At 38.3% G+C, this 25,011-nt stretch overlaps 1 protein-coding gene across 3 annotated transcripts in view; it reads right to left on the minus strand.

Moving 5' to 3' along the window:
* GASK1B (golgi associated kinase 1B) overlaps window positions 1-25,011 on the minus strand; it is a 110,603-nt gene that overhangs the window by 60,262 nt on the left and 25,330 nt on the right. The gene's annotated exons all lie outside the window — the stretch shown is intronic.

Consider the following 25,011-nt stretch of genomic DNA (forward strand, 5'->3'; position numbering starts at 1 on the left):
TAATATATGTACTTGTTTAGTCCACACATTAAAACAATCATTTCATTTAAATGCCACATGATCAAGCACCATAGTTACCATCTACATGTCTATGTTCTTAGATAATAATCCTACAAAGAAGCCTATCTGGGGGTAAATCTTGTCAGTTAAGCAGTTAGGTGTTGATCACCATTATTACAACTTGTTCAAATTCACATCTTCTTGCTCTTTAAAACCAGGAAAATCTTTTGCAAAATTGATCTTCTGAATCTGAAGATTCCTGCCAATGATGATCCTCTATAAAATTACCCTTTCCTTTTTTAGGAAAATATATCTTTTCAATGTTTACCTAACTAAAATTATACTCAGAAAATTCAGGTGTTCCAGCCAAGTATTTTGTTGATGGGGATATTTTTAGATATCTTGCCTTCTTCTCAAGTTTCTTTTTTTAATCCCATTTTCCTTTTGGTACTGTGAGTTTTGTCTGTAAGAAAAAGTATCATAAGAGTGACTCAAGTTATGTGCACAGAGCCCAAACCAGGATGCCTCAGCTGCCCTGACTAGCTCTCTAAGGCCCAGTAGAAATCTGCAGAAATCCAATCACTCTCCATACTTCTGCACCCCACCCTTTCTACCTGTGTCTTCAAAAAGTGGATCTGTGGGAGTTTCTTCTTATCTCTTTTTCCTCAAAGCAAAACAATTAGATGATTGATTTTATTGTCTGAACAAAGGCAATAAAAATATTCTAAACATGCTGCTAATATTAATAATGAAAAACATAATAGCAGTCATTTACTGAGTGTTTGGTATGTGCCAGGAATTGTCCACTTAATTCTTTGCATGGATTATTCGATCTTCATAGCAACCCTAAGAGCTGAGTGCTAACAAGAGTCCCATTTGATGAATAAGGACACTGAGGCACAGAGAGGCTAGTTGACTGAGTCAAGGTCCCTCAGCTGACACATGACAAGAGTCAGGCTTCTAACCCAGGTGTCCATCACCCTGTATTTCTCAGGGGCAGCCTCCAACGTGGTGCTGCAGAGAGGTGAGTACACCTGTACAGAATGTTAACTGACCCAACTTGCAATAAGTACTGGTCACAGGTTTCAGCAGAAACACAAAGAACTTCAGTGCAAGAGTTCAGGGAAAATTCATGAAGGAGAGGATATTACAGTTGGGTTTTAAAAGACAGGCAGTATTAGCTAAAAAATAGGCAAAGACATGAAGGTAGGAAATACAAGGGCATCTTTAGAGAACCTCAGGGTATGTTAGACCAGTGCTTCTCAAATGTCTACCGTGAAAAACCTGATGTTTTTGCCTTTTCTCTCCGCAGGCCCCATATTCCATGTGGCCTGTTGCTTTGTTAAAAGATGATAAAATAGAGATTATCATATTAAGCAAAGTAAGACAGAGAAAAACAAATGTCATATGATGCCACTTATATGTGGAATCTAAAAAAAATGATACAAATGAACTTATTTACAAAATAGAAAGAGACTCACAGACACAGAGAACAATCTTATGGTTACCAAAGGGGAAAGGAGGGGAGGGATATATTAGGAGTTTGGGATTAACAGATACACACTACTATATATAAAATAGATAAACAACAAGGACCTACACAGCACAGGGAACTACATTCAATATGTTGTAATAACCTGCAATGGAAAAGAATCTGAAAAAGAGTAGATATCTATGTATGTATAACTGAATCACTTTGCTGTACACCTGAACTAACACAACATTGTAAATGAACTATACTTCAATAAAAAATATAAATAAATAAACACCTTCGTTCATAGTTAGAAATGCTTAGATTAGATTCATCTAATCATCTCAAGAACTCAGGGATCAAGAGCTTCATAAAGACCATATTATGATAAATGCTCTTAAAAAAAGTATTCACTATCCTTCTTTTTTTTTTTTCTTTTTTGGCTGCGCTGTACACGGCATGCAGGATCTTAGTTCCACGACCAGAGATCGAACCCGTGTCCCCTGCAGTGGAAGCACGGAGTCTTAACCACTGGCCCCTCAGGGAAGTCCCATTATCCTTCTAATGAAACTTTAAAAAAAGATAATACAATGAAGGAAAACAAAATGATCTATTACTAGAGAAATGACATTTTGAAAAATACAAAATACCAACCAAATATTTTGTTAGATTCAATAGACAAAACTCCTCTACCAGATTGACATCAAAGCTTCTAAACGCTTGTCTGCAGTGTTTCCCTTCTCTCTCCATGGGCGGGTCTGGACTGGCTCGGGCAGCACTATATGAGCCCTGGCCATGAGGGCAAGGGCAGCGTGAGGGCGGAGAGCCAGAGCCAGAGCCAGAGCCAGAGCTGAACAAGGGCCCGGTGCCTGTCTGCAAGCTCCACTACCATCTCCTCCTACAGGGCTGGAAGAGAGGTGAAAGGCAAGGGAGCAGGGCATCAGGAGGAGATGTCAGAAAAAAAAAAACCTGAAGGGAACCAAGGCAGGACGTGCTCGGAAGCTGAAGAGAGAGTAGAATGAACACGTACTATCTAACGGAGATGAGAAATTCCCTGGATCCAAAAGTTTCTCTCATTCAGTTCTCTCAGTTAAATTACATCGCCCCATCTATTTTTCTACCTGTTTTCCTACACCTCTCTAAGGGTCTGAGTGAGCGCACACGTGTGTGTGTGTGTGTGTGTGTGTGTGTGTGCTTCTGGTTTGTTAAGTCAATATCTCAACCTTCTCACCATCTCTTTTCAAGTGATTTGTTTTAAAACTGCACCTTTTGGGGAGGAGGGATACATTGGGAATTAATTTGGGATTAAAACATACACGCTATTATGTATAAAATAGATAAACAACAAGAACCTACTGTAGAGCACCAGGAACTATACTCAGTATTTTGTAATAACCTAAATGGGAAAAGAATCTGAAAAAGAACATATATATATATATATATATATATATATATATATATATATATATATATATATATATATATATATATATATATATATATATATATATATATATATATAACTGAATCACTTTGCTGTACACCTGAGTCATTGCAAATCAACTATACTTCAATTAAAAAATAAAGAAAATGTAAAAATATAAATAAAATTTAAAAAATTAAAACTGCCCCTTTACAAAGAAAACTGCATTTTAGAAAGAGAGTTTAAATGACACAATAAAACATGTAACGAGTGGAATTGAACAATTCACCATAGTAACTCATCCAACGCTTGGTGCAGAGCAGGCACTTGATATCTGTGTACGATTGACAGATTTCTCCCGATAGCATCCACTCTGCATTTGGCTATCTACAAAGCTCCTCCAAAACACTGTCTTCTTTGGGAAGACTCAAATAAGCAAAATGATTCTGGCAGAGTCAGACGTGGGTCTTTTTAGAACAGCACCCAGCGAATGGAGTGGAAAAAGATGGGCAGGGAGCACAGAACAGAGCTGCATGTTCTCATCTGCTCCTGGTTGGCGTCTTTACGTGGTTCAGTTTCACTAACTGTGGACCACGGAGTCTCACACCCCACGGGGAGTCCATGTAACACCCTGCGTGCAAGAGGCATTTGAAAAACAACACGCACATGTGACAGAAATAACACTAGCATTGTAATTTGCAGTTCTCTGGAAGATTCCTTTGAATTCCAGTGATCTCACTTGACACCTCATTTGTTCTTAGAAAATGCACAGAGAGAAAACTTTCAGTACTTACTTTATCTCAAAAAGGCAAAAAAACAGGGAGAACTGTCAGCCCCACCCTAGGAAGAGAAACAGAAGCATTTGGACTTACTTATTTGTCAGCTAATAACTCACATTGGAAAATCATTGTACTTGGATTTGTCTTGATGTCCATCAGTGCACTGTTGCCACGTTATCAGTGGAACCAGATTTGGATCCCTGTGGTCTAGTGGGTGTGTGGAACTCTACTAGGTCACAGAGAAGGGCGACCTCAGACAAGCCCCCCGGCCCCTACGGTACTTGTGATCACAGACTTAGGCCCATAACCTTGGGAGCTCAACAAAGCAAAAGCAAAAGCAACCTTCTCACCAGTCTGCACCTGTATCACTAGGGAACTCTCACCTCATAAAATAATAGGTTTCATTTTTCTTCTGTGCTACCATGGCAACAGGTAGCCTGTTAAATGAGTATGCATGCAAATGTGACCAGCAGAGTTGCTGGAGAACGATGAGAAAAGTAAAAATCGTTTGCAATACATATATCTAACTCCGGGCATCGGTTCCCCTGTGCCTCGGCCTCTGTACACAGCAGTCATGGCTCTACACCGCCTATACTCCAGAATTCCACACTTAAAAATAACTATCAGTGTATACCAATTCTATGCAGACTCTCCAGCTTCTGTCCCATTACGGAATCATGAGTAAAGACTAACAGTGTTTTTTTTATATATAAGTAAAACTATTTTTAACGCTACAACACATTTGGATCTATTTCTACAGATGCAATATTTGAATTCATGTACCTCTGAATAAATACCAGAAGTCAAACATCATTCTGCCACAGAAAGACTCTGGAAAGAGTCACTTGTCACCAGGCAAGTGACAATCTATTTTTAGAGAAAGAAAATTCACGTTCTGTAATTTGCACAAGCAGAGCTGCGTGAAAATAGCCTGTCAAAGGCACACCCACCTTCCTGTCAAGATTTTCAAAGAGCACTTGCACTAAGAAACACAGTAAATATTTTATGAAATTCTGATTTATAGAATGGATTTATATGAAGCAAATATTTAAAACAGCAATAAAATAACCTTAATATAAGTACACTTTCTTAAAACTACTTTCTTTCGATGAAATGAAACAGCATTTTTAATGATTCAACATTAAACAGGGTTGCCAATAATTTTTAAATGATGTACATTTACATCTCAGGGAACAGTTCATTCAAAGCTTTTCCCTGGCTTGACTTGATGTGTATTCATTTTTAGCATTCTTATGGAATTTCTATCTGTTTTATTTTCCCCTATTATGCAGTATTTTATTATAAGGATAGTGACAAAAATGAGTAAAGATAAACGAAATGACTATACTAAAACACAGTTCTGATTATGGTGACAAAGGTTCTTTGCTTGACCAAAGTCAGGCTCCTGAACTTTCTCCTAGGCTTTTCACGCACTTCCTTATAAAATCAAGTTTTAGCAAGAACCCTGCAAAGTCAGTTTAACCAGAAGCCCTCACCCTTGCAGCTACCTGGTCACGCTCAACACCTAACCTGGGTCCTCAGCGCCCACCATCCCAAAGGTGATGTCTGAGCACCTGTCTTTAGCAAGAATCTGGTTAGGCCACTTTCCCTGGAACTCCCCTTCCCCCGGATGTCTGCTCTTAGCCATTTTTCACCCCATGACCCCTACTCTGCCCCCCTGGCTATAGGTTCCCACCTGCACTGCTGCATTCTGGGTTCAGCCCCATCCCTCTCCCACTGTAAAATCCCACTGCAGTGGTCCCTACACCTATTGCGATGGTCCTGAACAAAGGCTGATTTACCATCTTTAACAAGCACCATGGAATAGTTTTTCTTTAACAGTGATTAACACAACCTAATGTAACATACCCCAAAGTTATTGAAACTTATTTTTTATAGAAATCAGCTCTCTTTATAAAGAAGATAGACTGATTATTTTCTGGTTCTTTAAAAATAAATGCTGCTTGAGAGTAGGATGGAGATTGCCAGGGGCTGGGGAGTTGGGAAGATGGAAGATGCTGGTCAAAGAAAACAAACTTTCAGTTAGAAGATGAATAAGTTCTGAGGATCAGACTATATTTAATAATACTGTAGTGTACACTTGAAATTTGCTAACAGAGTAGATCTTACACACTCTCACCACACACACACACACACACACACACACACACACAAGGTAACTTTGTGAGGTGATGGAGGTGTTAATTAGCTTGACTGTAGTAAAGATTTCACAACGTATATGTAAATCAAATCACCCCATTGTACACTTTAAGTATACGCATTATATTTGTCAATTATACCTCAATAAAGCTAGAAGGGAAAAAAAAGAGAAATAAACAAATTCTGCTTTCCTAAATTAGACTTTAAAAAAAAGATTATTTTTACACATATGTATAGAATTTCCTGTTTGAAAATGTATTTGTTTCTATGCTCCCTGGGTTGGCAAATAGCTACAAAGTAAAACCGTTTATGTAGCTTAGATATGAAATCCCAGGATACTGCAAAAGCATTTTATATCATGCAGTTACTAATTATCAAAATAAACCAAAAGGTTAGGTATCACATTACAAATAAAGAAAAGGCTCAGAGAGGCTAAGTAGCCTGCCCGAGGAGACACAGCTAGAGAATGATGTGGATTTCTACCAACTTCCGCCTTTTCCACACTGCCTCCCAACGTGGAGAAGACAAGATTCCTGCTATCACAGAGATTCCAATCGAATGCCTCTAAGTATGATTCACTGTGTATCCTCCATGTCAACCAACACCACGATTTGCACAATGCAAATACTCAATAAATGTCTGTCGGAAAAAATGAAGGAATGAACGCCAGCTCCTACTGAAATCTGTCTAATGCAGATAGCTAACTACTAAAAGACCTCTAATCAGGCCAGACCTCCATGTTTTCCTGATCCAGTATCTTGTAAAAAGCTCAGAGTGTTAAAATCAAAATCAAAGAATATTAGAATTACAGAAACGTCATAACGCTGAAGTTACCAGAGACTATACAGGCAAAAGTGAGTTTATTTGAGAAAAATTACCCTAGAGCCATAGTTCTCAAACTTTTAAATTTCAGAACCTTTTGACACTCTTAAAAGTATTGAAGCCCCCCCAAAATCCTCCTTTATGTGGGTTATTTATCATATAGAAATTAAAACTGAAAAAAATTGAATAGTTACGTATTAACTCATTTAAAAATAACACTGATACACCCATTACATGTTAACATAACATATTTTTACAAGAAATTGCTATATCTCTAAAAAAATAATAAGAGAAATGGAATTGTGCTTGCAAGTTAAAATGGTATTAAAGAAAAACACAGCAATGAGTTGAGCTCCTGATTCAAACAACTGCATAAGCGGTTTTCCTCAAGACAACCACTGTACTGTGGGAAGCAATAGAAGTGCTTTATATACACTTTCCACTTGCTCACCCAGAATATTAAAAAGATGTACACTCACAGGTAGAGACTTAAGAACATTAACAGTTTTTATTGCTTCATCAAGGACTTTCTTAAGTGCATCAGGCATTCATTTCATGTATCTTTTCACATGAGTCCATTGGCCACGAAAGGAGAACAACTCTTGGTAGAGTCTGGTGGCAGCTTGGATTCATCTCAAGGCACCAACAGATTCAGCCATGATTGCAAATTTTGTAAATATTGTAAAAAAAAAAGCAAAAACTCTGAGTTTTGTGACCTCACAGACCCCCTGAAAGGGCCACAGAAAAGCCATTACCCCAAACAGTCCCATTCAATGTGACCACAATCAGTAACAAATGTGAAAAGTCCCATTTATCTCTTAGTTATCTGTGTCCATAAACATTTTGAATATGGTTGGGAAGAGCCTGGCACTAATAGAATCCCTGTGGACCAGCTCTCCCTTAAATCTCTCTGAGTCTACTTCCTTGGGCAAAACAAACCATCAATCTTTTAAAAATAATTACATACAAAAAATATATATATTGAGCCAGATAAATAGTTGCTTGTCCTCTCATTGTTGCTATGGCAATACTGTTGGGTTGCTTTTTCCACGGTTTCCTTATTTACCTCCTGGGAGATTTATCTAGATTCAATGCTCAGACCTCCTATTTTCCTGGAAAACAGCAGTCAAGGATGGTTTCAAACTGTCTGTGTTTCCATGGCATAGGATCAGTGGCGAAGCCAATCCCAAAAGCTAGCTCAAACAGTGCATTAAACAATCTTTGAGTCTCAAAAGATTATTTATGGAATCACACAGGCTTCCTCTAACCCCTGATCTCTCCAGCCCAGCTATGGATACAACAAGATTTAGGATTGAAGTGTACTGACCATGCACTAATCAATTTCAGCACAGCCTAAAAATTCCATGGCAAGGGTTGAAATAAGCAAAAATGACCTGTAATTGAGGAAAACAGACTGTGCTTTGATTAATAATTACATTAGAATTGACCCAGAAATGCTCAGTTGGTTGTCCCTTGGCAATATGAGGTTTATGAGTATAATGTATTTGACCAGACATTTCTCCTTTGATTCCGACAGATACAAGAGCAAAGACCTATGTCAACCAGCCCACATTTTACACAAATGAGGCTTTAGCATAATCCATGCCAGAAAGCTCTGAGAATAAATGCTAGACAGTAGGTGGAAAGGACACACAAAACTCTAAAGGCTTTGAAGTTGGAAGCAGACGTCTGAGCAACTCTGTGCTTCTTCACGGGAAGGAGATGCTTTGAGACACAGAGAACCCTTAAGAGGAAGTGGGCCAGGATCCAGAAAAATACCTTCCTGCTGTAGAGGCCAGGTTGCTAGTAAGCTACACCTCTGTCACGGACTAGGGTTGGTGTGGCAGCTCTTTATCTTCAAAGTTGCATCCTTGAAAAATCAAACAGCTTAAATTCTGTGGAGTGAGAGAATGTGGTCTCTAAAAGGTCTCCACCAGAGAAATGATGTCGAAGCCCAAAAGACAGACTGACAAAGGTCAGGGCCTTTGTATTTACTTTCTCCATCCTGTCATGTTCTTGTAGAGAATTTTTAGCAGCAGAAGTACATTCCATGTAAGGGCCATAAAAAGTGAAACTATTTGCCTTTTGAAATAGTGCTGGTTTCCTAATCTCCACGAGGTTTTGAGACGGCCTAACTTCTTAGTGGGAGGGATGATCTAACGGGTCAATTTCTGCAGGAGAAGACTTTACCAACTTCCTAGGTGGAATTGGGTGTGTGGATCAACCAAGGGGCCATCTTTTCTGGGAAAGAATCACACTGAGAAATGAGAGAACAATAGTTCCCAGGCCTGGAGATGACATTGTGTCAGATTCAAGAGCCAAGACACAAAATCTGAAATGATGCCTGAGGCCCACAGATTGGTTGGGAATTATCTGGCTAGAACACAGAAATCCCTCAGTCCAAGTTTGTTGAATTTAATTGAACCTTGTAAGCAGTATCCTGTATGCTTATAATTCCTGGTTTTGTTTATAAAGTAAAATGAAAAGTACTAACATATGCTCATAGGAAAAATAGAACAAATGGTGGTGAAGCAAACTATTTAACTACAGCACCTATGAAGCCAAACAAAGCCTTTCATATAATGTGAAAGAGTCCAAAAGCACTAATGTGATATTTGTCGCATTAAGACTCCACTTCCAATCCTGGGAAAATTTCTTGGCTGCTGCTGCCTTGCAGACCTATATCCTCCGGAATAGAAGCCCCTCTAATCTCCCCCTCCCACCCCTATTTCCGGCATCTTAAAGCTACAGCCTGGCTGGACCGTGCCTCTCTCTAATTGTTAAAAGTAGGAGCAATTGTGAAGAGATGGCAATGACAAGTCACTGGAAAATGCATGTAGTCAACTGCGTTTACAGAATGTAATGAAAACACACACACACAGATACCCACTTATTATGTGTGTAAAATAATTTTTAAACTGGCTGAAAAGGTGTATACTAATCTCATGACGGTGATCACCTCAGAGAGAAAGTGCAGGAAGGAACATGAAGAGACGATCGAAGGCAGTTTAACCGACTTTAACGTATTTCTGTCTCTAAAGGAAATTCTTAAAGCAAATAGGCACAGGAAGTTGACAGGATAATTCTGGACGCTGGAAACACGATATTTGTTAGGTTCATTGCTGTTCTTTGGTATGCTCTTATATGTCTTGATGAGGAGACCTCAAGGGACAGAATCTGAGAATAAAACCCCAGCTGGCTTCCCAGATTGTGTCAGCTGAGGACCCTGCAGTTAACGAACACAGAAGAAGGTATTGTCTGCCATTCCCCCGTCTATGCAAAAAATACCCCTCACCGCAACCTGACCGGGATGGTAAGTCCATGGAAACTGCCTTCCACGCCCTCACGGTTTCCTACAGCACCAAAGGCTACCATGAGCAGCTCTACGCTGTAGAAAATTCAGAGACAGACCTACATGATCCCTACCACTAAAGGCTTGCAGTATTCAGAGATTCAGGAAATCATAGCTATATATACATATACATACTTAGAGTAAATTCAGATTCTTATAAACGGGTGGTTCTAGATAATAACGATGCTGATCTATCGACTACTTGCTCTCCGTCAGTGTCTTAGTCCGTGGAGCGGTTACAACAAATTTATAAACAACAAACATGTATTTCTCACAGTTCAGGAGGCTGAAAGTCTGAGATCAGGGTGCCAGCGTGTTTGGGTTCTGGTGAGGGCGCTCTTCGGGGCTGCACACTGTCGACCCCTCACTGGGTCTCCCGTGACAGAAGGAACTGGGGGGCCCAGTTGGGCTTCTTTCCTAAAATCACCAATGCCATTCATGGGGCTCTGTCCTCAGGACCTCCTCAACTACAACTACCCAAGGCACCATCTCCTAACACTAACACCTTGGGGGTTCGGAATCACACAGAATTTGGAGAGGAACAAACATTCAGCCCTTGACAGCCAGATACCAGGACAAGTACTTCGTGTGCAATAATTCATGGTATTCTCAGAACAAATCTCCAAGGGAAGTAAAATCATTTTCGTTTTCATATAGTAAAGAAATTAAAGCTCTGAGAGATTATAAACTTGTCCAAGCTTACAGAGCTGTCTATTAGAGAAGCTGAGATTCGAACCCAAGTCTGTTTTACATAAATGTCATTTCTCTATGAATTTAGTGAACTGAAAACTTGTAGAATTTTTTTTCATCTTTATTGGAGTATAGCTGCTTTACAATGTTGTGTTAGTTTCTCCTGTACAACAAAGTGAATCAGCTATATGCATGTGTATATCCCCATATGCCCTCCCACTTGAGCCTCCCTCCCACCCTCCATATCCCACCCCTCTAGGTGGTCACAAAGCACCGAGCTGATCTCCCCATGCTATGCGGCTGCTTCCCACTAGCTATGTATTTTACATTTGGTAGTGTATATATGTCCATGCCACTCTCTCGCTTGGTCCCAGCTTCCACTTCACCCCTTGTGTCTTCATGTCCCTTCTCTACCTCTGTGTCTTTATTCCTGTCCTGCCACAAGATTCATCAGTACCATTTTTTCAGATTCCATATATATGTGTTAGCATACGGTATTTGTTTTTCTCTTTCTGACTTACTTCGCTCTGTAGGACAGACTCTAGGTCCATCCACCTCATTACAAATAACTCAATTTTGTTCCTTTTTATGGCTGACTAATATTCCATTGTATATATGTGCCACATCTTCTTTATCCATTCATCTGTTGATGGACATTTAGGTTGCTTCCATGTTCTGGCTATTGTAAATAGAGCTGCAATGAACATTGTGGTACATGACTCTTTTTGAATTATGGTTTTCTCAGGGTGTATGCCCAGTAGTGGGATTGCTGGGTCATATGGTAGTTCTATTTTTAGTTTTTTAAGGAACCTCTATACTGTTCTCCATAGTGGCTGTATCAATTTATATTCCCACCAACAGTGCAATAGGGTTCCCTTTTCTCCACACCCTCTCCAGCATTTATCGTTTCTAGACTTTTTGATGATGGCCATTCTGACTGGTGTGAGGTGATATCTCATTGTGGTTTTGATTTGCATTTCTCTAATGATTAATAATGTTGAGCAGCTTTTCATGTGTTTCTTGGCCATCTGTATGTCTTCTTTGGAGAAATGACTATTTAGTTCTTCTGGCCATATTTTTGGGGAGGGGGTGGTTATTTTTTTTTAATTTAATTTAATTTAATTTTTTTATACAGTAGGTTCTTATTAGTTTTGCATTTTATACATATTAGTGTATATATGTCAATCCCAATCTCCCAATTCATCCCACCACCACCACCCTCCTTTCCCCCATGGTGTCCATATGTTTGTTCCCTACATCTGTGTCTCTAGTTCTGCCTTGCAAACCAGTTCATCTGTACCATTTTCCTAGATTCCACATATATGAGTTAATATATGATATTTGTTTTTCTCTTTCTGACTTACTTCACTCCGTGTGACAGTCTCTAGGTCCATCCGCATCTCTACAAGTGACCCAATTTCGTTCCTTTTAATGGCTGAGTAATATTCTACTGTATACTATGTCTTCTTTATCCATTCGTCTGTCGATGGGCATTTACGTTGCTTCCATGACCTGGTTATTGTAATTAGAGCTGCAGTGAACACTGTGGTACATGACTCTTTTTGAATTATGGTTTTCTCTGGCTATTTGCCCAGTAGTGGGATTGCTGGGTCATATGGTAATTCTATTTTTAGTTTTTTAAGGAACTTCCATACTCTTTTCCATAGTGACTGTATCAACTTAAATTCCCACCAACAGTGCAAGAGATTTCCCTCTTCTCCACACTCTCCCCAGCATTTGTTGTTTGTAGATTTTCTGATGATGCCCATTCTAACTGGTGTGAGGTGATACCTCATTGTAGTTTTGATTTGCATTTCTCTAATAATTAGTGATGTTGAGCAGCTTTTCATGTGTCTCTTGGCCATTTGTATGTCTTCTTTGGAGAAATGTCTATTTAGGTCTGCCCATTTTTTGATTGGGTTGTGTGTTTTTTTAATATTGAGCTAATGCGCTGTTTATATATTTTGGAGATTAATCACTTTTCCATTGATTCGTTTGCAAATATTTTCTCCCATTCTGAGGCTTGTCTTTTTGTCTTGTTTATAGATTCCTTTGCTGTGCAAAAACTTTTAAGTTTCATTAGGTCCCATTTGTTTATTTTTATTTCCATTACTCTAGGAGGTGGGTCAAAAAAGATCTTGCTGTGATTTATGTCATAGAGTGTACTGCTCCTGTTTTCCTCTAAGAGTTTTATAGTGTTCAGTCTTATATTCAGGCCTTTAATCCATTTTGAGTTTATTTTTGTGTATGGTGTTAGGCAGTGTCCTAGTTTCATTCTTTTACATGTAGCTGTCCAGTTTTCCCAGCAGCACTTATTGAAGAGGCTGTCTTTTCTCCATTGTATTTTCTTGCCTCCTTTATCAAAAGTAAGGTGATCATATGTGCGTGGGTTTATCTCTGGGCTTTCTATCCTGTACCATTGCTCTAAATCTCTGTCTTTGTGCCAGTACCATATTGTCTTGATTACTGTAGCTTTGCAGTATAGTCTGAAGTCCGGGAGTCTGATTCTCCCAGCTCCATTTTTTTCCCTCAAGATTACTTTGGCTATTCGGGGTCTTTTGTGTCTTCATACAGATTTTAAGATTTTTTGTTCTAGTTCTGTAAAAAATGCCATTGGTAATTTGATAGGGATTGCATTGAATCTGTAGATTGCTTTGGGTAGTATAGTCATTTTCACAAGGTTGATTCTTCCAATACAAGAACATGGTATATCTCTCCATCTGTTTGTGTCATCTTTGATTTCTTTCATCAGTGTCTTATAGTTTTCTGAGTACAGGTCTTTTATCTCCTTAGGTAGGTTTATTCCTAGGTATTTTATTCTTTTTGTTGCAGTGGTAAATGGGAGTGTTTCCTTAATTTCTCTTTCTGATTTTTTGCTGTTAGTGTAAAGCAGTGTAAAAGATTTCTGTGCATTAATTTTGTATCCTGCTATTTTACCAAATTCATTGATAAGCTCTAGAAGTTTTCTTGGGGCACCTTTAGGATTTTCTGTGTATAGTGTCATGTCATCTGCAAACAGTGGCAGTTTTACTTCTTCCTTTGTGATTTGGATTCCTTTTATTTCTTTATCTTCTCTGATTGCTGTGTCTAGGACTTCCAAAACTGTGTTGAATAATAGTGGTGAGAGTGGGCACCCTTGACTTGTTCCTGATGTTAGAGGAAATGCTTTCAGTTTTTCACCATTGAGAATGATGTTGGCTGTGGGTTTGTCATATATGGCCTTTATTATGTCGAGGTAGTTTCCCTCTATGCCCACTTTCTGGAGAGTTTTTATCATGAATGGGTGTTGAATTTTCTCAAAAATTTTTTCTGTATCTATTGAGATGATCATATGGTTTTTATCCTTCAATTTGTTAATATGGTGTATCACAATGATTGATTGAGTATATTGAAGAATACTTGCATCCCTGGGATAAATCCCACTTGATCATGGTGCATGATCCTTTTATTGTGCTTTTGGATTCTGTGTGCTAGTAGTATGCTGAGGATTTTGCATCTGTGTTCATCAGTGATATTGGCCGGTAATTTTCTTTTTTTGTGACATCTTTGTCTGGTTTTGGTATCAGGGTGATGGTGGCCTCATAGAATGAGTTTGGGAGTGTTCCTCCCTCTGCTATATTCTGGAAGAGTTTGACAAGGATAGGAGTTAGCTTTTCTTTAAATGTTTGATAGAATTCGCCTGTGAAGCCATCTGGCCCTGGGCTTTTGTTTGTTGGAAGACTTTTAATCACAGTTTCAATTTCATTGTTTTTGATTGGTCTGTTCATATTTTCTATTTCTTCCTGGTTCAGTCTTGGAAAGTTGTACTTTCCTAAGAGTTTGTCCATTTCTTCCAGGTTGTCCATTTTATTGGCATATAGTTGCTTGTAGTAGTCTCTCATGATCCTTTGTATTTCTGTAGTGTCAGTTGTTACTTCTCCTGTTTCGTTCCTAATTCTGTTGATTTGAGTCTTCTCCCTTTTTTTCCTGATGAGTCTGGTTAATGTTTTATCAATTTTGTTTATATTCTCAAAGAACAAGCGTTTAGTTTTATTAATCTTTGCTGTTGTTTCCTTCATTATTTTTCATTTATTTCTGATCTGATCTTTATAATTTCTTTCCTTCTGCTAATTTTGGGGTTTTTTGTTCCTCTTCTCTAATTGCTTTAGGTTAAGGTTAGGTTTTTTATTTGAGATTTTTCTTGTTTCTTGAGGTAGGATTGTATTGCTATAAACTTCCCTCTTAGAACTGCTTTCACTGCATCCCATAGGTTTCGGGTCATCATGTTTTCATTGTCATTTGTCTCCAGGTATTTTTTGATTTCCTCTTTGATTTCTTCAGTGATCTCTTGGTTGTTTAGTATCGTATTGTTTAGCCTCCATGTGTCTGTATTTTTTATAGATTTTTTCCTGAAATTGATATCTAGTCTCATAGCATTGTAGTCAGAATAGATGCTTAACACGATTTCAATTTTCTTAAATTTACCAAGGCTTGATTTGTGACCCAAGATGTGATCTCTCTTGAAGAATGTTCCATGAGCACTTGAGAAGAAAGTGTATTCTGTTGTTTTTGGATGGAATGCCCTATAAATATCAATTTAAAGCTTGTGTTTCCACATTTATTTTCTGTTTGGATGATCTGTCCATTGGTGTAAGAAGGGTGTTAAAGTCCCCTATTATCGTGTTACTGTTGATTTCCCCTTTTATGGCTGTTAGCATTTGCCTTATGTATTGAGGTGTTCCTATGTTAGGTTCATAGATATTTACAATTGTTATATCTTCTTCTTGGATTGATCCCTTGATCATTATATAGTGTCCTTGCTTGTCTCTTGTAATAGTCTTTATTTTAAAGCCTATTCTATCAAACATTTAGAGAAGAGCTAACACCCATCCTTCTCAAACTCTTCCAAAAAATTGCAGAGGAAGGAACACACCAAAACTCACTCTATGAGGCCACCATCACCCTGATACCAAAACCAGACAAAGATACTACAAAAAAAGAAAATTACAGACCAATATCACTGTTGAATATAGATGCAAAAATCCTCAACAAAATACTAGCAAACAGAATCCAACAACACATTAAAAGGATCGTACACCACGATCAAGTGGGATTTATCCCAGGGATGCAAGGATTCTTCAATATATGCAAATCAATCAATGTGATACACCATATTAACAAATTGAAGAATAAAAACCATATGATCATCTCAATAGATGCAGAAAAAGCTTTTGACAAAATTCAACACCCATTTATGATAAAAACTCTCCAGAAAGTGGGCATAGAGGGAACCTATCTCAACATACTAAAGGCCATATTCGACAAACCCACAGCAAACATCATTCTCAACGGTGAAAAACTGAAAGCGTTTCCTCTAAGATCAGGAATAAGACAAGGATGTCCACTCTCACCACCATTATTCAACATAGTTTTGGAAGTCCTAGCCATGGCAATCAGAGAAGAAAAAGAAATAAAAGGAATACAAATTGGAAAAGAAGAAGTAAAACTGTCACTGTTTGCAGATGACATGATACTATACATAGAGAATCCTAAAACTGCCACCAGAAAACTACTAGAGCTAATCAATGAATTTGGTAAAGTTGCAGGATACAAAATTAATGCACAGAAATCTCTTGCATTCCTATACACTAATGATGAAAAATCTGAAAGAGAAATTATGGAAACACTCCCATTTACCATTGCAACAAAAAGAATAAAATACCTAGGAATAAACCTACCTAGGGAGACAAAAGACCTGTATGCAGAAAACTATAAGACACTGATGAAAGAAAGTAAAGATGATACCAACAGATGGAGAGATATACCATGTTCTTGGATTGGAAGAATCAATACTGTAAAAATGACTGTACTACCCAAAGCAATCTACGGATTCAATGCAATCCCTATCAAATTACCAATGGTATTTTTTACGGAACTAGAACAAATCATCTTAAAATTTGTATGGAGACACAAAAGACCCCGAATAGCCAAAGCAGTCTTGAGGGAAAAAAACGGAGCTGGAAGAATCAGACTCCCTGACTTCAGACTATACTACAAAGCTACAGTAATCAAGACAATATGGTACTGGCACAAAAACAGAAACATAGATCAATGGAACAAGATAGAAAGCCCAGAGATAAACCCACACACTATGGTCAATTAATCTATGACAAAAAAGGCAAAGATATACAATGGAGAAAAGACAGTCTCTTCAGTAAGTGGTGCTGGGAAAACTGGACAGCTACATGTAAAAGAATGAAATTAGAATACTCCCTAACACCATACACAAAAATAAACTCAAAATGGATTTGAGACCTAAATGTAAGACCGGACACTATAAAACTCTTAGAGGAAAACATAGGAAGAACACTCTTTGACATAAATCACAGCAAGATCTTTTTTGATCCACCTCCTAGAATAATGGAAATAAAAACAAAGATAAACAAATGGGACCTAATGAAACTTAAAAGCTTTTGCACAGCAAAGGAAACCATAAACAAGACGAAAAGACAACCCTCAGAATGGGAGAAAATATTTGCAAATGAATCAATGGACAAAGGACTAATCTCTAAAATATATAAACAGCTCATTCAGCTCAATATTAAAGAAACGAACAACCCAATCCAAAAATGGGCAGAAGACCTAAATAGACATTTCTACAAAGAAGACCTACAGATGGCCAAGAGACACATGAAAAGCTGCTCAACATCACTAATTATTAGAGAAATGCAAATCAAGACTACAATGAGGTATCACCTCACACCAGTTAGAATGGGCATCATCATAAAATCTACAAACAACAAATGCTGGAGAGGGTGTGGAGAAAAGGGAACCCTCTTGCACTGTTGGTGGCAATGTAAATTGATACAGCCACTATGGAGAATAATATGGAGGTTCCTTAAAAAACTAAAAATAGAATTACCATATGATCCAGCAATCCCACTACTGGGCATATACCCAGAGAAAACCATAATTCAAAAAGACACATGCACCCCAATGTTCATTGCAGCACTATTTACAATAGCCAGGTCATGGAAGCAACATAAATGCCCATCGACAGACGAATGGATAAAGAAGATGTGGTACATATATACGATGGAATATTACTCAGCCATAAAAAGGAACGAAATTGAGTCATTTGTTGAGACGTGGATGGATCTAGAGGCTGTCATACAGAGTGAAGTAAGTCAGAAAGAGAAAAACAAATATCGTATATTAACGCATGTATGTGGAACCCAGAAAAATGCTACAGATGAACCAGTTTGCAGGGCAGAAGTTGAGACACAGATGTAGAGAACAAACGTATGGACACCAAGGGGGGAAAATCGCAGTGGGGTGGGGATGGTGGTGTGCTGAAATGGGCGATTGGGATTGACATGTATACACTGATGTGTATAAAATTGATGACTGATTAAAAAAAACCAAAAAAACAAAAACCTGCACATGTATGTTTACAACAGCTTTATTCATAATTACAGAAATGGGGAAGCAACCAAGACGTAAAAAAAAAAAGCCTAACTCCTTCTTTAATAAAAATCCTTTCTTGGCAGGGTTTAACCATTTCATTTACATCTTTCTCCTGCAAAAATCTCTATATTTTTTGATATCATCAGAAGCAAATCTGTATGATTCTGTTCCCTCACTTCTCTATTTCTACACATATAAACATAAAAAGCAATAAAGACACTGTCGGGGCCAATACATACCAAGTTTTCTAGCCAATTTGCTCACCTATTTCAAGCAACACTCAGAATAATGAAACTATAGTGTCACACAATAATCTGGAAAGTCTTCTGAGGCCTCTTCAATAATCACTGTATTGTAGCATCGTTAATACCAAAAATAATTTCTCCCCATGACAGTGTGAACACACATATATATAGTAGAAACCATGTTGAAGTCAGACTTTTCAATATCAAAGGGGCAAACTTAGTTTTACACCTTGAAAATTTTATGGTTAACCAGAACATATTTCAGTGCTTAGCACATGCATGTCTGCCAAGTTAGAAGTCCGTCATTTTTAAAGCCTAGACTGACATCTTCTCCATGTCCTTAACGTTGTAAGTGACTCTATAGTCAAGTGAACCACTGTGATTTTTCAACAAACAATAAAAAGCAGGAATGTAATGTTCTCTAAATCCTCTCATCCTTGGCAATTTTTCCTCCCTAGATCCCAGCCAATTCAGCATGCCAACCGAGATTGCCAAAGCTAATCCCAGACTTTCTTTGCTACTTGAAGCTAAGACAGTACCTGACTGCATCATCCCTCATTATTTCCCAGCAAATGAATGGAAACTATATTATTTGCTTGTTTGGACTTACCAATAAACACAGGGCTAGGGGCCATTTAGATTGGCAGTGTGCTGATTATGCAAAACAACAAAACTGACTCAAATTATGTAATTGAACTGCCAGTGTCTGAGACCCTGGATTGCTGTACTTTCTGCTGTCACAGCACTTACCTGCCTGTGAGTGTTTTCCCTCACTGACCTCTAAAAGTTGGAAGCGAGGCCCTTGATCACAGAGTCATAGGGATAAAGGGAGGGGATGCTTGGAAGACAGTCATCATGTACCACGGAGAACACCGTTGGAATCTTTCTTTCCCAGGCATATAGAACGTTCCTACAGAAACAATTTCTTTTTAATGAAAAGTGATGTTTCCTCTTGTTTAGAAGATAGTTGGCCGGAATTTTTACTTTACTACCATCACACCATTAAGAGGAAAAAATGACCCACAGAATCGAGAGCGGGGTGGGCAGAATAGGTCAGAGATTAACACCTGTTAATCTAATTTGTTATATTGAGGAACTAAATCATTAGGCAGGTAAAAGTTAGGAGAGACAACGCTAGGTGGCCAGGCTTACCAATTTATATTGTTGCCGCTTATTGAATTCATGACCATAAGTGTTTTACTCACAGACATCTGGGAGAAACCACCTTAATGGGACAGGAAGTTTCCAAAGGACCACTTCTCCCAGTCAGTGCACGTCTCCTCCTACCCGGCCCTTTGTTAGAATCCTTCCCTCTGGAACTCAGTTCCTGACTCTTGTGCTCACCTGATGCCTGCAAGTTCTTCAATTTCTATATTAAGTGTCACATTCTCGGTCCACACTCTTCCCCCTCAAGTTCCACAAGAACTGATAGCATCTTACTTGTTTCTATAGGATGTTAAACTCAATTATTAGACCTGATCAATTCTGCTGTGATTATCTCTCTCCTCTATTGGATGGTATGACTCTTGCTGGCAGGAAGACGGTCTCAGCCATCTTTTTTATCACCAGCACTATACCTGCCAAGTGTCTAGAACAGAAAAGAGCTCAAGTGGGATTAACATATACACACTACTATATATAAAATAGATAATCAACAAGGACCTACTGTATAGCGCAGGGAACTCTGCTTAGTATCCTCTAATAACCTGTAATGGAAAGAATCTGAAAAGGAATGGATATATCTATATCTATATATCTATATCTATATCTATATCTATATATATCTGAATCCCTTAGCTCTGTACACCTGAAACTAACACAACACTGTAAATCAACTGTACTCCAATATAAAATAAAAATTAAATTAGGGACTTCCTAGTGGCGCAGTGGTTAAGAATCCGCCTGCCAATGCAGGGGACACGGGTTCGAGCCCTGGTCCAGGAAGATCCCACATGCCACGGAGCAACTAACCCCGTGTGCCACAGCTACTGAGCCTGCACTCTAGAGCCTGTGCACCACAACTACTGAGCCCGTGTGCCACAACTATTGAAGCCCGCGTGCCTAGAGCCCGTGCTCCACAACAAGAGAAGCCACTGCAATGAGGGGCCTGCTCACTGCAAGGAAGAGTGGCCCCCGCTCGCCACAACTAGAGAAAGCCCACACGCAGCAACGAAGACCCAATGCAGCCAAAAATAAATAAATACAATAAATTAATTTTTAAAAATTAAATTAAAAAAGATAAAAATTTAAAAATTCAAAAAAAAAAGAGCATCTGTCAAATCCAAGTGGAAAGAAATATGTGTAACTTATTTTGTTGATGGTGGAAGCAGACAACTCCCCAGTCACCTCTCTGTTGGTCCCTCTCTATGGAAATACCCTTTAATTTCCCATCAAATAAACAAAAAATATAAATACAGGGAGGACTTTACTAAATAGTAAAAATATTAAATATTTTCCATTCATTTGATTTTTCATTTTCTAAGCATCTCATTATCTGCCTTTAACAAAACTTTACTTCTTTACTGCAAGTACGCTTTTATTTCTTTCACTTTTAACACTTTTTTTTCCCACACCTTTATTGGAGTATAATTGCTTTACAATTTTGTGTTAGTTTCTGCCGTATAGCAAAGTGAATCAGCTATACATATACATATATCCCCGTATCCCCTCCCTCTTGCGTCTCCCTCCCACCCTCCCTATCCCACCCCTCTAGGTGGTCACAAAGCACCGAGCTGATCTCCCTGTGCTATGCGGCCGCTTCCCACTAGCCATCCACTTTGCATTTGGCTAATTTGACACTTTGGATTTAATATTTTGATACAACTAGGTAAGTTTTCTTTGATCAAAAAAAAAAACAATGCCCTGAGTAACTGTGACATTTTCAGACACACCGCTGGTAACTGAAAGGTTACAAAGTTGAATAAGGCAGGGACTTGCCCTTGAGAAATTCACAGCTTATTAAAGAAGACAGACTAGTCAAAAATAATTAAAACTTAATAGGCTAAAATCTAATTGTAAGTATGAAAATACTACACGAGAGTAGAAAAAATGAAATGGTTTGGGAATAACTTACAATTTAATAAGTAAAAATAATGATAAAATATTTTACTTAATTCTTATATCGATATTTACCTCTACTATTATTTCTGGATGATCAATTTCTTAATTAATATGAAATGCTCACTGAACACCTCCTGTGTAACAGGCATTATCCTAAATCTTTTATGTGTATAAAAGTACTGAATCCTCTCAATAGCCCTCTATAAAAACAATATTATTATTCCTATTTTCAGAAGAGGAAACCAAGGCAAAGAGAGGTTAAGTAGCTTCTAAATGTTCAAAAATTAGTTATTGGCAGTTGGAATTCAAACTTAGCAGGCTGGTTCCAGAATCTCAGTTTCTAACTGTTATATAGACTATATCTGAGGTCAAAAAGCAAGTTTTATACCTCCTAAATCTTCTTCTGTTATTTTATTTAATCTTTTGAAAGGAATTTGACCAAATCTTGGAAACTCAAATGCTCTCTAGAATACTACCCTTTGTCATCCTAATGGGGGGAGAATTTTTATCCACTCAGTTCAGATACCCACGCTTCAAGAATAAAAGGTTACTTGTGTCTCTATCATATTTAACAGACCCAGTAAAATGCCATAGCCTTTGGGAATGTAGATTTGTTAACTGGGTGAAACAGAAAGAATGTTGTGTACAGAAAATTAACAACTGCGTTCTGTATTCCCTTGCCCTTGCTGTAGCATCAGAGCAAGTGATTTCAGTTTGCTTCAGGCATAACTTTTCTAAGACTGCTCACAAAATCCACCCAATATAATCCAACATATTCCCAAACACCATTTAAATAAGGCATATATTTGACTTTAAAATAAAAATTTCAGTGTAATTGATGAGAAGCATTATTATATAAAAAATAACTATTTAATATGGTACTCATGAAAAATGGCCTAAGCTTGTTCATTTATTTATTTATTTGCTCAGTAAACATTTTCAATAAACATCTCTCTATAAACATTGTATGATGCTAAATATAAGAAGCAAAATATAAATAAATAAAATAAGATCTTACAAAAAATGTAAAATTTCTCTGGAGTAAAATCTATCAGAAAAGTCAAAAGAGGACTTCCCTGGTGGTGCAGTAGTTAAGAATCCACCTGCCAATGCAGGGGACATGGGTTCGAGCCCTGGTCTGGGAAGATCCCACATGCCGCAGAGCAACTAAGCCCATGTGCCACAACTACTGAGCCTGCACTCCAGAGCCCACGAGCCACAACTACTGAGCCCGCATGCCACAACTACTGAAGCCCGTGCGCCTAGAGCCCGTGCTCCGCAACAAGAGAAGCCACTGCAATGAGAATACCACGCACTGCAACATAGAGTAGCCCCTGCTCGCCGCAACTAGAGAGAAAGCCCGTGCACAGCAATGAAGACCCAACGCGGCCAAAAATAAATAAATTTTTTAAAAAGTCAAAAGAAAAACAACAGAGAAAAATTGTTTGAGACATTTAGGGTTGGATAATGGCTAACTTTCATCACATAAAAATGTTTTTATAAATCAATAAGAAAAAAGTCATGGAATGCAATAAAATCATCAATGATTTGAACAAGCAATTCACAGGAAAAAAACACAAATAATCAACGTATGAAAATATGTTATCCTCAACCTCACTTGTAATGAAGGACCTGGAAATATATACAAGACCCCATTATCCTCCATAAAATCAGCAAAAACATTTATTAGTTTTCAACTTCCCGAAGTTGGTAAGAGAGTGGGAAGCAGACACTCTCGCACATTACTGGTAGAATTGTGAAACACTGCAACAACTAGAGAAAATGAGCCTTTGTCTGTGACTTTGGGACAAATAAATGCTGGATGAGTCAAAAATGTAAATCCATTCTCACAGATGCCACCCTTGTATATATAGTTTGATCTACTTTTGTAAATAGTGACCAAATGAACTCTTAACAGTCAGACTAACTTCTGACTTTTAGATTCAGTGCTTTAACCAGAGCCAAAACTGGGAACTCCAATCTTGGTGTCTTACCTTGGATGGTTCCAGGTTAAAGTCTTGCAAAGGTCTCATCCTCATGAATTATGGGGGATGAAAAAGACTCCTCCCTCTATTGCACCCTTAAGAGATTATAATATACCATAATATACTGTAAACATAACTTTTATATGCACTGGGAGACCTAAAAATTTGTGTGATTCACTTTATTGTGATATTGGCTTTGTTGTAGTGGTCTGACACCAAACCCAAAACCTCTCTGAGGTATGCCTGTATTTAGGATGCACTAAGTATCATAGGAACATTGCCAATCCCATGTTCTTTCTCATGGTTTCCCCAACCTCTTTATCATTCCCAGCCTACGATCCCACTCGAACTTTCTCCTTCACTATTTTATGGCAAAAGGTTCTGCTTCTTTTGACTGCATAACAGTAAGAACTTACATTATTTTCAGCCAGCCATCCTTACATGGATCTATCTTTTTGTTTTATACAGTATAGTTTCCTAACTAAGTAATGTTTTAAAAACCAAACTTGGTGTGCAGCAGTGGGAATAACCATCTCATACTACTTCGCTGCCCCTGCGGTGGTTTTCTATGGTTTAATGCACAGCAGATGTCGCACAAATATATCTTCATTGGTTGAATGATAGTCGGAGCTTCCCTTAACAGAAAGGAGAATGATAAAGACAGATGGTAGGTTGAGATTTACTTGAAGCTTCCAAAATTAAAACAAATGTCACCAGAGACAACTTCTAACAGGGTTTGCCGTCTAATCATTATAGGTTAGCTCTTCTGTTCATCAGCTGCAAACCTCAAGGTCTATCCCTTCTCGTAGACTTCACCACCAGGTTCATGAATCTCCTCTCCATCCCCCACCCCCTACCGTAGTCATCATCTTCAGGACCTTCAACATCTATGCTGACCACTCCCCATAGTGAATACCCTTAACTACTTCACCCTAGCAATCTTCTTCCATTCTCCACTGTATCGCTACTACATGTTATCACACCAACATCTTCCATTAAACTAAGAATAACCTGGTAGTTGTTATGTAATAATAGTTAAAAATATGAAAAATACAGTTAGCCAAACTTGCTAAAATCTCTATTTGGGAACTTACTAGCTAAGTAACACCAAACAAGAGAGGTAACTCTTGAGAAACAGTTTTCCATGGCATTTCTGCACATCTTATGTCAAGTTTTCTTCTGCACTATCTCTTCAAGGATGTCAGTATAGCAAACAGCCTTGGAAGATACAAAGAGTGTCTCCCTCTGGGGTGGAAGACAGATTTGTTTCCTGACCAAGATAATAAAGATAATGTCTCCTTCTGGGGCAAATGTTGGGCAGTTGTGTCAGCAGCCTCTTATAAGACTGGAGGTTTCCTCAGAAGGTACAAAACCCCACTGGGTGTAGCGTTCAGTGGGGCGACTCCACATCGCCCCAGTGGGACTTGAGGGCAGAGGAATGTGAGTGATGAAGTCATTTGTCGCTGACCCGGGAGGCTTTTTTCTTCTGCTAGCATCTATGGCTGGCTAACTTGTTAACTCGCAAGCAGGGTAAGACCTCAGACTCTTCACAGTTCTTGACAGGAACTTCTTTATGCC

The sequence above is a fragment of the Balaenoptera physalus genome, assembly GCF_965194825.1.
Source record: "Balaenoptera physalus genome assembly, chromosome: 5".
Taxonomy (NCBI): Eukaryota; Metazoa; Chordata; class Mammalia; order Artiodactyla; family Balaenopteridae; genus Balaenoptera; species Balaenoptera physalus.